The sequence below is a fragment of the Triticum urartu genome, chromosome 3A, assembly GCF_056163025.1.
Source record: "Triticum urartu cultivar PI428250 chromosome 3A, HENAU_Tu73, whole genome shotgun sequence".
Taxonomy (NCBI): Eukaryota; Viridiplantae; Streptophyta; class Magnoliopsida; order Poales; family Poaceae; genus Triticum; species Triticum urartu.
In genome coordinates, this window is record NC_141875.1 from 653,120,584 (window position 1) to 653,133,002 (window position 12,419).

At 49.1% G+C, this 12,419-nt stretch overlaps 1 long non-coding RNA gene across 1 annotated transcript; it reads left to right on the top strand.

Annotated features, from left to right (window-relative positions):
• Nucleotides 1-437: 437 nt before the first annotated feature.
• On the top strand, nucleotides 438-2,318 carry LOC147981110 (uncharacterized). The gene is made up of 3 exons (XR_015599869.1): nucleotides 438-1,137; nucleotides 1,626-1,743; nucleotides 1,953-2,318. It is a non-coding gene; the product is annotated as an uncharacterized LOC147981110 (long non-coding RNA).
• The last annotated feature ends 10,101 nt before the right edge of the window (nucleotides 2,319-12,419 follow it).

The following is a 12,419-nucleotide window of genomic DNA, read 5'->3' on the forward strand; positions in this document are numbered from 1 at the left end:
GCACGACAAACATTTGTATTTATGTCTTTTTTAGGAAAATTTGTATTTGCATCTAACCCACATGTAGAGCACAAAATGAATCCAATGTTTCCCAATGTTTTGATCAGACTATACACGTATATGGTACGTACTTTTTTACTTTTTTTAATCAGATTATACACATACATGTTACCCGCGTTTTTTATCAGATTATACACGGACATGGTACTTGTCAAACCCACTATTTTTATTTTGTCTTATAATAAAAAAACCTACTACTTTTTCTTGTAAGCGTGTCAAATTCACTAGTTTAAGGGTGGAATCGATTTGCCCTCTGGCGCGCCGAAAATGAAATTTTATAAGTACTTATTAGGGTCGTCCGGAAAGTTGCTTAGGTGGGGTGGCCATTTTTTGTGGAGCGAAGCCCATTTAACTAAAACCGGACGACCCTAATCCCCATTATCCCATCTGGGGCCGTCTTCTTCGTTTATCAATCCCGATCCAATCTCCGCCTCCCCTCCGCCGCTCCTCTCCCGCAACCCCCACGTTCCCACTCCCATCCACCTCCACCGCCCCGACCATCAACTCAACAACCGCCCCCACCGCCGGCATCGAGACCCCGGAGTAAGCCCCTGCAGCGCCCGTGGTGGCAGAGGAACTGCTGCCGCCGCAGGCAGTCGGGCCCGGGAGGTGGAGCCCCTGCACGAGGATTCGACCTGGTGAAGCAACAGGACGACCCGGCGGTAGAACTCAGTGCGCCTTCTCTTCTTGACCCTGTCGGCTCGTCTATGGCATGATCTCCGCTGACGCTGCCGTGTTTCCTCACCGACGCTACGCTCCTGAACGCGTCACCACCTTCGTGTCCCTCCTCGGACGTCCACCACAATGGGAGCAGTGGTGCAGCCCGGCCACGAAGGGCGCCTCCTTCTCGCGCTCCTCGCGACTCCCGCTGTCTGCTCGTCGTTGTAAGCCACCACGGCGAGCAAGGCCACCTCCACGGGGACTGGATCCGCCACCACCGCCACGAGGACGACCATCCGCCAAGGCCAACCCCCTGCCTGCCTCACCGTCGGATCCGCTTCCGCCGTCCAGAGGCTCCACCCGCGAATGGTCGATGGATGCAGCGGGTCACCGGCCAACTATATGACAACGAGCACCGTGAGGAGATCCCCTTTTCTCTCTCTCTCTATTTCCCCCTGTTATAGGTCATCTAGTGAACTTGCTAGTGATGAACTAGATGATGAACTAATACCTTTGTTAATTAACACTTATTTCAGATGGTTAGAATTTATTGTTATATAGATCAGCACCTTCTGTGATTTGGGAGCACTTTTATGTGCATAGATACTTGGCACTTTGAGAAATATTCCAGAAGTTTTTTTGTGCAGGTGCAGCAAGTCAGTTTTAGTATCAATGCCGTGAGAAATATACAATACTAGTGCAACTTGTATCTGCATTCTAAGTTAGCTGCTTGATTAGCTTCATGCGTGCTTTAGAAAAATACATATGCACATGTAAAATGGCTGCATTGTTAAGGTCCAGTTCCAAACAAATTTAAGCGGAATTCATTTAGTTAGTGTTGATACCATAGGCTGAAAGGTATTTTGGCAATTCATCCAGTTCCATTTTCTGTCATATTTTTGCAGCTTCAGGTGCTCAATCATGCCACTAGTTTCGTAAAGTGAGAGGGAAAGGAGGGCATTTCTTGCGGAAGATAAACGCAGCGCGAGGTGTATGCTAACCTAAGGAATGCACATATTGCAGGTTCTTTAACCATTATAACTCTAGCTATGGGTTAGGCATGTTCTTTAACCATTATAACTAATTCTTGGGTTTATTTAATAAGGCACTTTTCTATTTCACATTCATAAATTGGTAGATTGTGAGATTCTTAGTGGTACTCTTGTAACTTGTTGTCTTGTTTGTTTTCATTTAACGAAGCTGCAATGTTGTTGTGTTTTGTTAATTTATAGGCAGCGTGAGGAGTTAATCGTGAGACTTGAGCAGAAGAGAGAGCACCTGAAGAGATGAAGAGGACGCGATAAGAAAAATCTGAATATGTGAAGAAGATCCAGCAAGACAAGAGTGAAGCCTGAAAATGAAGCCACACGAAATGGATAAACTGATTGGTCTTCTCTTGAAGGCTCGAGCAACTATTTAGTCCCAATCCAAACTTGTGCATGAAGGCCATTGGGGCAACAATTTTGTGGTCTTTAGTTATCTATAAATATTGCTTTGCAACTTTTTATTGTCGTGCTTGTGAATCTGTGTAATTTTTGTTAAGAGGATGATTTGGCTAAGATAATGGAATTTATAATATGATTTGTATTTTATTTCAATCTATAATGTGCATTGGCTCTAATTTATTTATATAATGGGATGTGAATTAAATACTTGTTGTGATATGCATTTTGACTATATTGGATTTGATAATTCATGATGTGGCCTATGCTAGCGTGGCATCAAGTCAGTGACGTTGCTTTGTCATTGAATATGGTAGACTATGGCATATTTTCATCTAACATGTGACGTTTATTGCCCGTCACATAAATACCAAAGTCGACGACATTGTAGAGGACGTCACCGAAGGTCCCATTTTCAGTGACGTTTAGTGTGCGCCTCGTCACTACGAGTAATCTGTGACGGAGATTCTGTGACGATGCTCGTGATGCCCATAAAATGTCATGAAGGTGTATTTTGTGACGTTTTTGGCTATTCCATGACATTCTTTGGCTCGTCATAGTAGGCCCGATCTCTTGTAGTGAGAGCTCATGAGAAATTACGCTTTGAAAAGCTCAATCTTGAGCAAGAGCATGAGTTCTTAAAAGCAATCAATGGTGATCTCCGCAAGAAAAGTTCTTCTTACATTGCCAAGCGTTTACTCTTATCCACTTACATGCCTCAAGTCAAGTCTAGTAACAAGAACAAGAAAGATTCTTCCTCTAGCAGTAACAATGATCATGCTAAATCCAATATTGTTGCTTCTAGTAGTTCTCTTGATTCCACTAATGATTCTCTTAGCCAAGTTACACTTGAGCAAGAAAATAGCTTATTGAAGGGAATTATATAGAAAGGAGTGTACAAAAGCCTTGCCGGGAGTAAGCAATTCGAGGAAATTGTGCGCAAGCAAGGAATGCACCGGAAGAATCAAGGTGTTGGTTCTGAACGAAAGTTCAATGCCAATGGAGTTGAGTGGGAAGAAGATCAATACCCCAAGACAAAATTTGTTCCTCAACAAGAGAAGTATGATACTTCTTCCAAGGGGACACAAGCTCAAGATGATCTTCCACCACAAGACTACAAGCAAAAAGGCAAGGACAAGCTTCAAGAGGAAATTGATGCATTTGAAGAAGCTCCTAAGACCTTAGTCAAGTGGATTCCCAAGACTACTTCAAGTTCCACTTCATCAAGTACGACTACAACTCCAAGGATTCCCATCAAGATGGTGTGGATCCAAAAGAAGAAGAACTAGAGAGTTCTTGAGGGTGACTCCGCCAACATACTTCACTCTTATCATTTTGGCAAGAACAAGTGCAATCAACTTCCACATCTTGCACTAGTTCAAGGAGTCACAAACCCTCTTGTTGGTAAGACAAGGGACAAGGTAACCTAAAAGTTTTCATGGACATCATCTTGTGTGTGCATCACTCTATGTCTATGGATATCCTTGTTTGTTCCTTGTGGGACTAACCCATGTAGGTATTGAAAGTGCAATTCACTCAAATGGATAGCTCCAAGTGATCTACATCAACATTGAGCATCCACATCTTCAATATCTACATGAAGTCATCATCGACAAAACCCGAGGTTAGTTCATCCCTCTGAGGGGGGATATCACATCTAGGGGGAGCTTTACTCTAAGACTTGAGCTAAAGCAACTCTAAAGATGTGAACACAACAATGCTTTATGTAAAAGTGGTAACCCCACTTGAGCTTAAACGATGAGTATGACCTATGATCAAGTGTTCTCACTTGACTCCTAAGTCAATATACTCATATATAGATGACCTTATCATCGCAAATTTCTTGATAGATGCTAGAATTGGTTGTGCATGCCTTGTCACATATTTCATTTGCCATCTTATTGTGTGAGCATGCTGGTTGCATATCTTACTCATTCGAGGACATCCACTTGTTGTTTTGATTGTTTGGTTTTATTTCCTTTTGCCAAGTGGATGGACAAGAATGCCTAAGAACCTCCTCTAGCTATCTATGATTTTCTCGTCTCAAACTCTATTCATGCTACATCACAAAATTTGATCAAGTCAGATTCGAACCACTCTGTGTGAGGAGCGCTCGGAGTCCCCGATTCGTCATAGACTTAAACTTCCAAAACCTCTTTATGATTCTCGGTCTGACCGATACCCCACTTTCGGTCCTACCGAGATCATTAAGTTGATCTAGGTTTTCGATCTCGGTGCAACCGATTTGAACCTTTCGGTCACACCGAGTTTCAGTAACTGCTTGCAGTTATGAATCTCGGTGCCACCGAGTTGTTCCACTCGGTCACACCGACAGGGTCGGGCTATATATAGTCACGGGCAAAAATTTGGAAATTTCTCCGAACCCCTTCGCCCGCGCGATAGCCTGCTCTGCCAACTTGGTCTCCGGATCGTCTCCTCGCCGCCAGCCGCCTCCAGTCGCTGGTCTCCATCGCCGTCAACGGAATTCTACCCCGCCGTTGCCGCCGTAGCGAGTCTCCGCCGAACTAGGGTATGGACTCGATCTTTGTGCTATTCTCCAATCCGATTCGTCGCACATTGTGATCATCATGATTCTTGCCACGATTGAAACACTCCTATCCAGTCAATGCGCTCGTAGATTAGGTTTGATTCGAAAATTTTAGGGTTAGGTTTCCGCCGAAACCATCTCGGACCCACCGAGTTGAAAAACTCAGTCCCACCGATTTGGCTTATGCCATTGCACAAGTGAGACTCGTTCTGACCGAGAATTACTTATCGGTGTGACCGATTTTGGAACTTTGTGAAACCCTAGCAGTCTCGGTGCCACCGAACTATGACTCGGTCCAACCGAGTTCACTAGTTTAGGTTCCAAAACTGCTTCGGTATCACCGAGTTTAAAAATCGGTAGATCAGAGATGATTTCAGTGGGAAACTAAAACTAAGTTTTTGGATCATTCTTTTGCAAAAAAAACTCTGCATTTTGTGATGCTCATCCACTCTACCTCATCTATAAACTATTCACAGGGTTAGCAGTCAGCTTGTTCATCATGTCAGACCAAAGTGACAGCCAGAATGTGTCAGAACAGCAAGTGCACATGAGTGAGGGCACTAGTCCCTCAAGTTCTTCAGATGATGGCAGCAGAAGTACTCCTAGCAATTTGCCCAAAGCTGCCACCAGACAGAGGAAGAAGAGAACTTCAGATTCTGAGGATGAAGATTATGTGGCAGAAGAGGAAGCCACATCAAAGAGAGTTGAGCCAGCTCAAGGCATAAAGCCAGGGATGAAAGTCAAAAGGCCAGCAGGCAGGCAGCCTATGTCAAAGGCCAGAGCTTCAACTAAGAAGCCCACACCCAAAGAGCCAGTTGCTGCTGAAGGCAAGAAGAGGAAGGAAAGGGTCAAGAAGACCGTAGCCAGAGTGCTTGGAAAGGCTTCCATCATGGAAGAAGAAGAGGAAGAAGAGGTTGCTGCACCAGCACCTATGGCACCTAAGCTTATGGGTGATGCTATTAGGACAGGGGCTGCTGCATCTAAGCCCAAAGAAGCACCCAAAGCTGCCTCCAAGCCCAAGTCTGCGGCAAAGAGGAATACAAGAAGCATCCCAGCTGCTGAGAAGAACAAGGCCCCAGTGCCAGAAGCTGCAGAAGAAGATGATGAAGAGCAAGTACTCAGAAAGCTCAAGCCCAAGATCCCAGACCACAACGATGCTCATCCTGTGGCTGAGGATATGAAGCTCAGGAGAGACTCAAGGCTGAGGAAGTGGAGAGAAGCAGATCCGTATGCTTCAAGGAGAAGGACTGTTGTTGACTACAGGTTTCACACCAAGGAGCAGCAAGATTTTTATGAGACAGTGCTGCTAGACAAGAAGCCAATAATCTGTGACATGAGATGGGTCGATTGGCAATACATCAAGGACAATGAAGAGCACTATCCTGGAGTGCAAGACAGCTTTAGTGCTTGTGGAGTTGCAGACTTTGTTGGGAAGAAGCTCACAAAGTGGAACGAGGAGCTCATCATGCAATTCTACTCCACAGCACATTTCTACCCAGATGGAAAGATCACATGGATGTCTAAAGATACGAGGTACCAATCTACTGTTGCTGAGTGGGCACAGCTCATTAATGCCCCAGAGGAGCATGAGGATGACTTGGACATTTATGCCAAGAAGAAGATGGACCACAACTCTATGTCCAACATGTACAAGGAGATTCCAAATGAAGCACTTGACACTTTCAAATTTGGCTCAGTGCATTATCTTATGTCAGGGCTGCCAACTATAAATTGGATACTGAGGCACACCTTATTGCCCAAGTCAGGTGATCACAAGATGATCAGAGGCCATGCAATCAACTTGCTACATATCTTTGATGTGCCACGGAAGTTCAAGGTGATGAGCCTTATGGTAGAGACAATCAAGAGGACGGCAGCAGACCAGAAGAGGAGCTGTGGTTATGCCCCTCAAATTCAGGAGCTCATTAACTCCAATATGGGCACGGGCATATACTTATTGGACAAGATACACCTGCCCATCCGTCCAGATTTTGAAGATAATCAAGTTTTCATGACTGAGAATGAACCATCGTCTGCACAAGCACAAGCAAAGAAGGAGAAGGCAAGGAAGCAGAAAGCTGCCAAGATGCCTACTCAAGAGGAGGCATCTGAGTATTTCTTAAAAACCAAACAAGAGAAGCTTGGTTACCTGATTGCATCCACCCTACGGATTGAGAAAGGACTAGCCACCCTAACTCAGAACCAGGCAAGCCTAGAGAGAATCATGGAACAAAAGTTCTATGACTTGGATGTCAAGGTGACAGAGATTCAGACTGCAATGGAGCAGCTCCAAGATGACATGCAGGAGAGGAGAGGCAGGACTACAACTGATGCCTTTGCCAGAGTGCCACGAGGTCCGAGGTCGTCTGCCGTGCCAGTTGCTGACACCAGAGCCACCACTTCTGCACCAGCTACAGCCTTAGTTCCACCAGCTCCAGCGTCTACTTCAGCTCCAACTCCAGCATCTACTTCAGCGTCTACGGAAGCCTTCGTCCTTGGAGTGATTCGGACTCCACCACCACCTGAAGATCAAGCCTGAGCGTCGATCTAGCACTATGCATTTTCTAGGAACTTTTTGGTAACTTGTTGCCAAAGGGGGAGAAAAATGTATAGATCATAGGCTTCGAGAGAGAGAGAGTGTTGCTTTTTTCTCTCTTGCTTTATTTGGTGTTTTTTCAAACTTTGTTTGCTTTTGAGTGCTTGAGATACTATGTCATTGCTCGTGAGACATTGATGATCATGTGTTTGATCATAAGCTACACTTAATGTTTGCTTAATGCTATTATCTTATCTATCTTATGTGATCATTCACTATTCTTGGTGATGAGTGCATGTATTTCATTCTTATCATTTTAAGCGCTCCACCAAGATGTATGTGACATGGAAGAGTAACCCATGACTCTAACTCCTTGTGCATTTGCAGTCCAAAGAAAATTTTAAATATGCACAAATTTAGGGGGAGCTCTTACTTATCACATACTTCTCAAAGCGACGATATATTTCATGCTTATTATCATTTGTCGAAGCTTTGATCTATATGTTGTCATCAATTACCAAAAAGGGGGAGATTGAAAGTGCAACTATCCCTAGGTGGTTTTGGTAATTCATAACAACATATAGCTCATTGAGATAATGCTATTCCAAGATGATTATTTCAGGAAAGCTCAATGATTGGCATGGCATGGACGTGAAAGTGGAACCCTCAAAATGCTAAGGACAAAGGATTGGCTCAAGCTCAAAAGCTCAAGACTCTTCATTTTATATTTTAGTGATCCAAGATCACATTGAGTCTTTAGAAAAAGCCAATACTATCAAGGAGGGATGAGGTGTTGCTTAATGAGCCTCTTGCTTCATGTGCTTAGTGATATGCTCCAAAACCCTCAACTACTTTCCCATATCCACATATGACCTAAACCCTAAGCCAAACTCGGTCCTACCGATTCTTCCTATCCGGCGCCACCGAGTTTCACTTGTCATAAGCCACTGCCAAACCCTAGCAATTTGGTTCTACCGATAGGGATCTCGGTCTCACCGAGATGGGATTGCAAACTCTCTGTTTCCCTTTCGTAACTTTTTGGTCTCACCGAAAGAGCGGATCGGTCCCACCGAGATTGCAATGTAAATTCAGTGTTTCCTTTTTTTAACTTTTCGGTCTCACCGAAAGAGCGGATCGGTCCCACCGAGTTTGCCTGACCAACTCTCTGGTTAGCTAATTACCAAATTCTGTCTCATCGAGTTTGTGCAATCGGTCTCACCGAGATTACGTTATGCCCAAACCCTAACCATATCGGTCCTACCGAGTTGCATGTCAGTCCCACCGAAAATCTCTAACGGTCACTAGGTTTACATTTTCGGTCCGACCGAGTTTGTTGATTCGGTCCCACCGAGATTGGAAAACTGTGTGTAACGGTTGGATTTTGTGTGGAGGCTATAAATACCCCTCCACCTCCTCTTCATTCGTTGAGAGAGCCATCAGAACACATACACAATTCCAACTCATATGTTCTGAGAGAGAACCACCTACTCATGTGTTGAGACCAAGATATTCCATTCCTACCATATGAATCTTGATCTCTAGCCTTCCCCAAGTTGCTTTCCACTCAAATCTTCTTTCCACAAAATCCAAATCCTATGAGAGAGAGTTGAGTGTTGGGGAGACTATCATTTGAAGCACAAGAGCAAGGAGTTCATTACCTACACACCATTTGTTACTTCTTGGAGAGTGGTGTCTCCTAGATTGGCTAGGTGTCACTTGGGAGCCTCCGACAAGATTGTGGAGTTGAACCAAGGAGTTTGTAAGGGCAAGGAGATCGCCTACTTCGTGAAGATCTACCGCTAGTGAGGCAAGTCCTTCGTGGGCGATGGCCATGGTGGGATAGACAAGGTTGCTTCTTCGTGGACCCTTTGTGGGTGGTTGCTTCTTCGTGGACCCTTTGTGGGTGGAGCCCTTCGTGGACTCGCGCAACCGTTACCCTTTGTGGGTGGAGCCCTCCGTGGACTCGCGCAACCGTTACCCTTCGTGGGTTGAAGTCTCCATCAACGTGGATGTAGGATAGCACCACCTATCCGAACCACGGGAAAAACATCTGTGTCTCCAATTGCGTTTGAATTCTCCAAACCCTTCCCTTTACATTCTTGCAAGTTGCATGCTTTACTTTCCGCTGCCAATATACTCTTTGCATGCTTGCTTGAATTGTGTGATGATTGCTTGACTTGTCCTACAATAGCTAAAATCTGCCAAGAACTAAAATTGGGAAAAGGTTAAGTTTTTATTTGGTCAAGTAGTCTAATCACCCCCCCTCCAGACATACTTTCGATCCTACACTGTCCTTACCGTCTTCGCCTTCGTGTGCGAAGCCATGGTGGGCATCGCTCCTTCTATGGCCCTTCTCCGCCATTTCTTCTCATTGCATCTGACTGATCCCCGGCAAAGCTCGAGGTCGTGAGCTTCTAGGCCGTGGCCGCGACGGCGGGAGCGGGGATCGACTTCGAGCTTCCTCCCTCCACGAGTGAGTTTCGGACACCGTGGGTATGCGCCGGTGTGCTCAGCCCTCTGCTCCACGCCCCGTCAGCGCCTGCCGTTTCCCACTCCGGCTGGGGCCACGAGAGGCTCGCGAGCCCCCGTCTTGTCCCCGTCTGGCTCAGGCTAAGGATGCTGAAGGACCGCGGCGTGACCGCACCTATGGTGGTGAAGGAGTTCATCAAGCGCCGGGTTGCTCCGCTTCAGCGCCATTCTCGCCCGATGTGGACCTTGCTCAGTAGTCAGGACCATATGAGGTTTCAGGAGTCCGGGCTCCCCCTTGGGACGCAGCAAACGGTGCTCAAGGTCCTGACAGGTGTCCGTTCGCCGGACGACTTGCCTGGGAAGAACTGTCTGCTGTACCGCTGCAAGAACAAGGTTGAATTCACAGGGAGCATGCCTCCCTTTGACGAGTGGGGGATGCATCCGGACGGCCTGGTGGGGTCCCGCGAGAACCCTGTCAACGTGGTTCCCCTCTCCGTCGCTGGCGCCGAGCTCGTCCCGAATGTGGGTGCAGGGGGACGAGCGCCGCCAAAGGCTGGCGGCACGAGTGCTGATGTGCGGACGCTGCCCGGGGCTCCTGGGGCGTCGTCCTCAGGATCCCGTGATTCTGGAACGTCGGTCGCTGAGACGATGTAGCATGCCGCTCTCGAGGCCGAAACTCCGGAGGCCTCAGGAAGTCGTGGTGAGACGGCGCCCGACTGTTCTCCGCAGCCAGGCACCCCTGAAGTTGTTCTCTCGAGCACTTCTCTGGTTGCACCCCGCACTGGCCGCCACGTGCATCGCTTCGGTCGGCTTTGCATGGACTTCGTGGAGCTCCACAAGAGGAAAGGATCTCCGAGCGGGAGCGATATCTTCGGGCCGTTGAAGCGATGAAAGTACATCGCCGTCGACGAATAAGTACCGCACATCGTGATTTCTTGATTGCTGCTTTCCTCCCAGGCGTTGGCTCTTGAAGACCCCTTCTGCCAGGGCCGTTGAGTCCTCCGAGAAGCAACCACCGTCTTCTTCGGTACCCCCGTCGGCCTTGAGCATCCCGACCCTGCATGCCGCGCCCGGAGCCGAGCCGGTCGAGGGGGTGCGCTCGCCTTCATGGCGTTTTGAATCTGCGGCTCCATCGACCTTCCTCCGCGGCCTAGCTTGGAGCTTGGCGGGCGTTCCCTGGACTCCTCCTCTGGTCACTGACAGCACCTGGTTGGCTTTGGTCTTCAGCTCCTCCTCAAGCAGCGGGCCCCGGCTGGTCGGGGCCCCTCATGAGGTCGGGCTAGCACCTGGAGCGGCACCAGCCCACAACCCCCGGCTGAGAGGGGGTGCGCCGCTCCACGTCCCGCCTGCAGTCCCCGTGGCGGAGGACAAGGTGGGCCGTGCATTGGAGTTCGAGCGCGGGCGGAGCATCGTTCGTCATGAGCTCTTCTAGGAGGCGATGGGCGCAATGACCGACTTGGTGAAGAACTCGCGGGTGTCGACGCGCACCTCGAGGCCGAGGGTCTTCGGCTAGCGGAGGAGTGGCACAAGCTGAAGGTGGCCATCAACCTTGGGCTCCACCAGCGTGAGCTGGACAACAAGAAGGCCGAGGCTTCCCTTGCAGCCTCCCATGAGGCCTGCTCCCGAGCTCTGGAGGAGGCTCGGGAAGCTGACTGCCGTCGCGAGGCCGCGAAGAAACGTGCGTGGGAGCTCCAAGCCCGGAGCGCTATCTTGGATCAGCAGGTGGAGGCGCATAGGGGTGCTCTTGCGTCGTTGAGGGGGTCGCCCGCCAAGGAGGAAGAGATCCGAAAGCGCGAGGAGGCACTGGCGCTGGAAGCCGTGGAGCGTAACCTTGAACTCGAACGGCTGGAGACGAGGGAGCACCAGGTTGCTCAGGCGGAGGACGACGTCGGCACGCGTGAGGTCAGGGCCCAGGAGGAGGTCGACCGCCGTGTGGCCGAGGCTCGCGCGGATCTCGAGAGCAGGCACAACCTAAAGCTGAAGCTCGTGGAAGCTGGGGCCGCTAGTAGGACTGTTGCCCTCAAGTCCCGGCTGGTCGAGGTGGAGCGGCGCGAGGAGGCCACCGCATCAGCCCTGGCCTCGGCGCAGGCTGAGCTGCTTTCATCCCGCGCCGAGCTGCTCTCTCTTCGATAGCGGGTCACCGACGCCGAGTCCGTCGCACGGCAGAACAGGGACAAAGTGCTTGAGCGGCGGACGTTGGAGCGTGTGCACGCCCCCATACTCGAGGACCTCAGGAACAGGGCCAACACTGCCCTAGGCCATATCTGCGATGAGAATGGTCCTCATCCCCATGCAAACGACTACGCCAGCCACCTCCGCTTCTTTGGGGATGTGGTGACACGCCTGCTGAACTGTTTCGAGAGGGCTCGCCAACTTGTTGAGGAGAGGAGTCGCAGTCTGCTCGGGCGCACGTTCTCCCGCGTCTTCAGCCACCTCAGGAACATCGACCCCAACTTCGATTTTGACGCCATCATTCCTCCCGTATCGGAAGCCATCCGGGGCGATCTGGTGCGATGGGTTGAGGACAATGTGGATGCGCTGGTCAGGGCCTTCGCTTCTGACGACAATGGGGTAGTGGTCGTGGAAGATGAAGGCGTCGTGGTTGACGACGGCGACGCCGGTGCCGGTGATGGTGGAGGTGACGCCAATGATGGTGACGGCGTCGCTAGCAGTGCATCAGATGATGATATGGGAGATGCGGCGA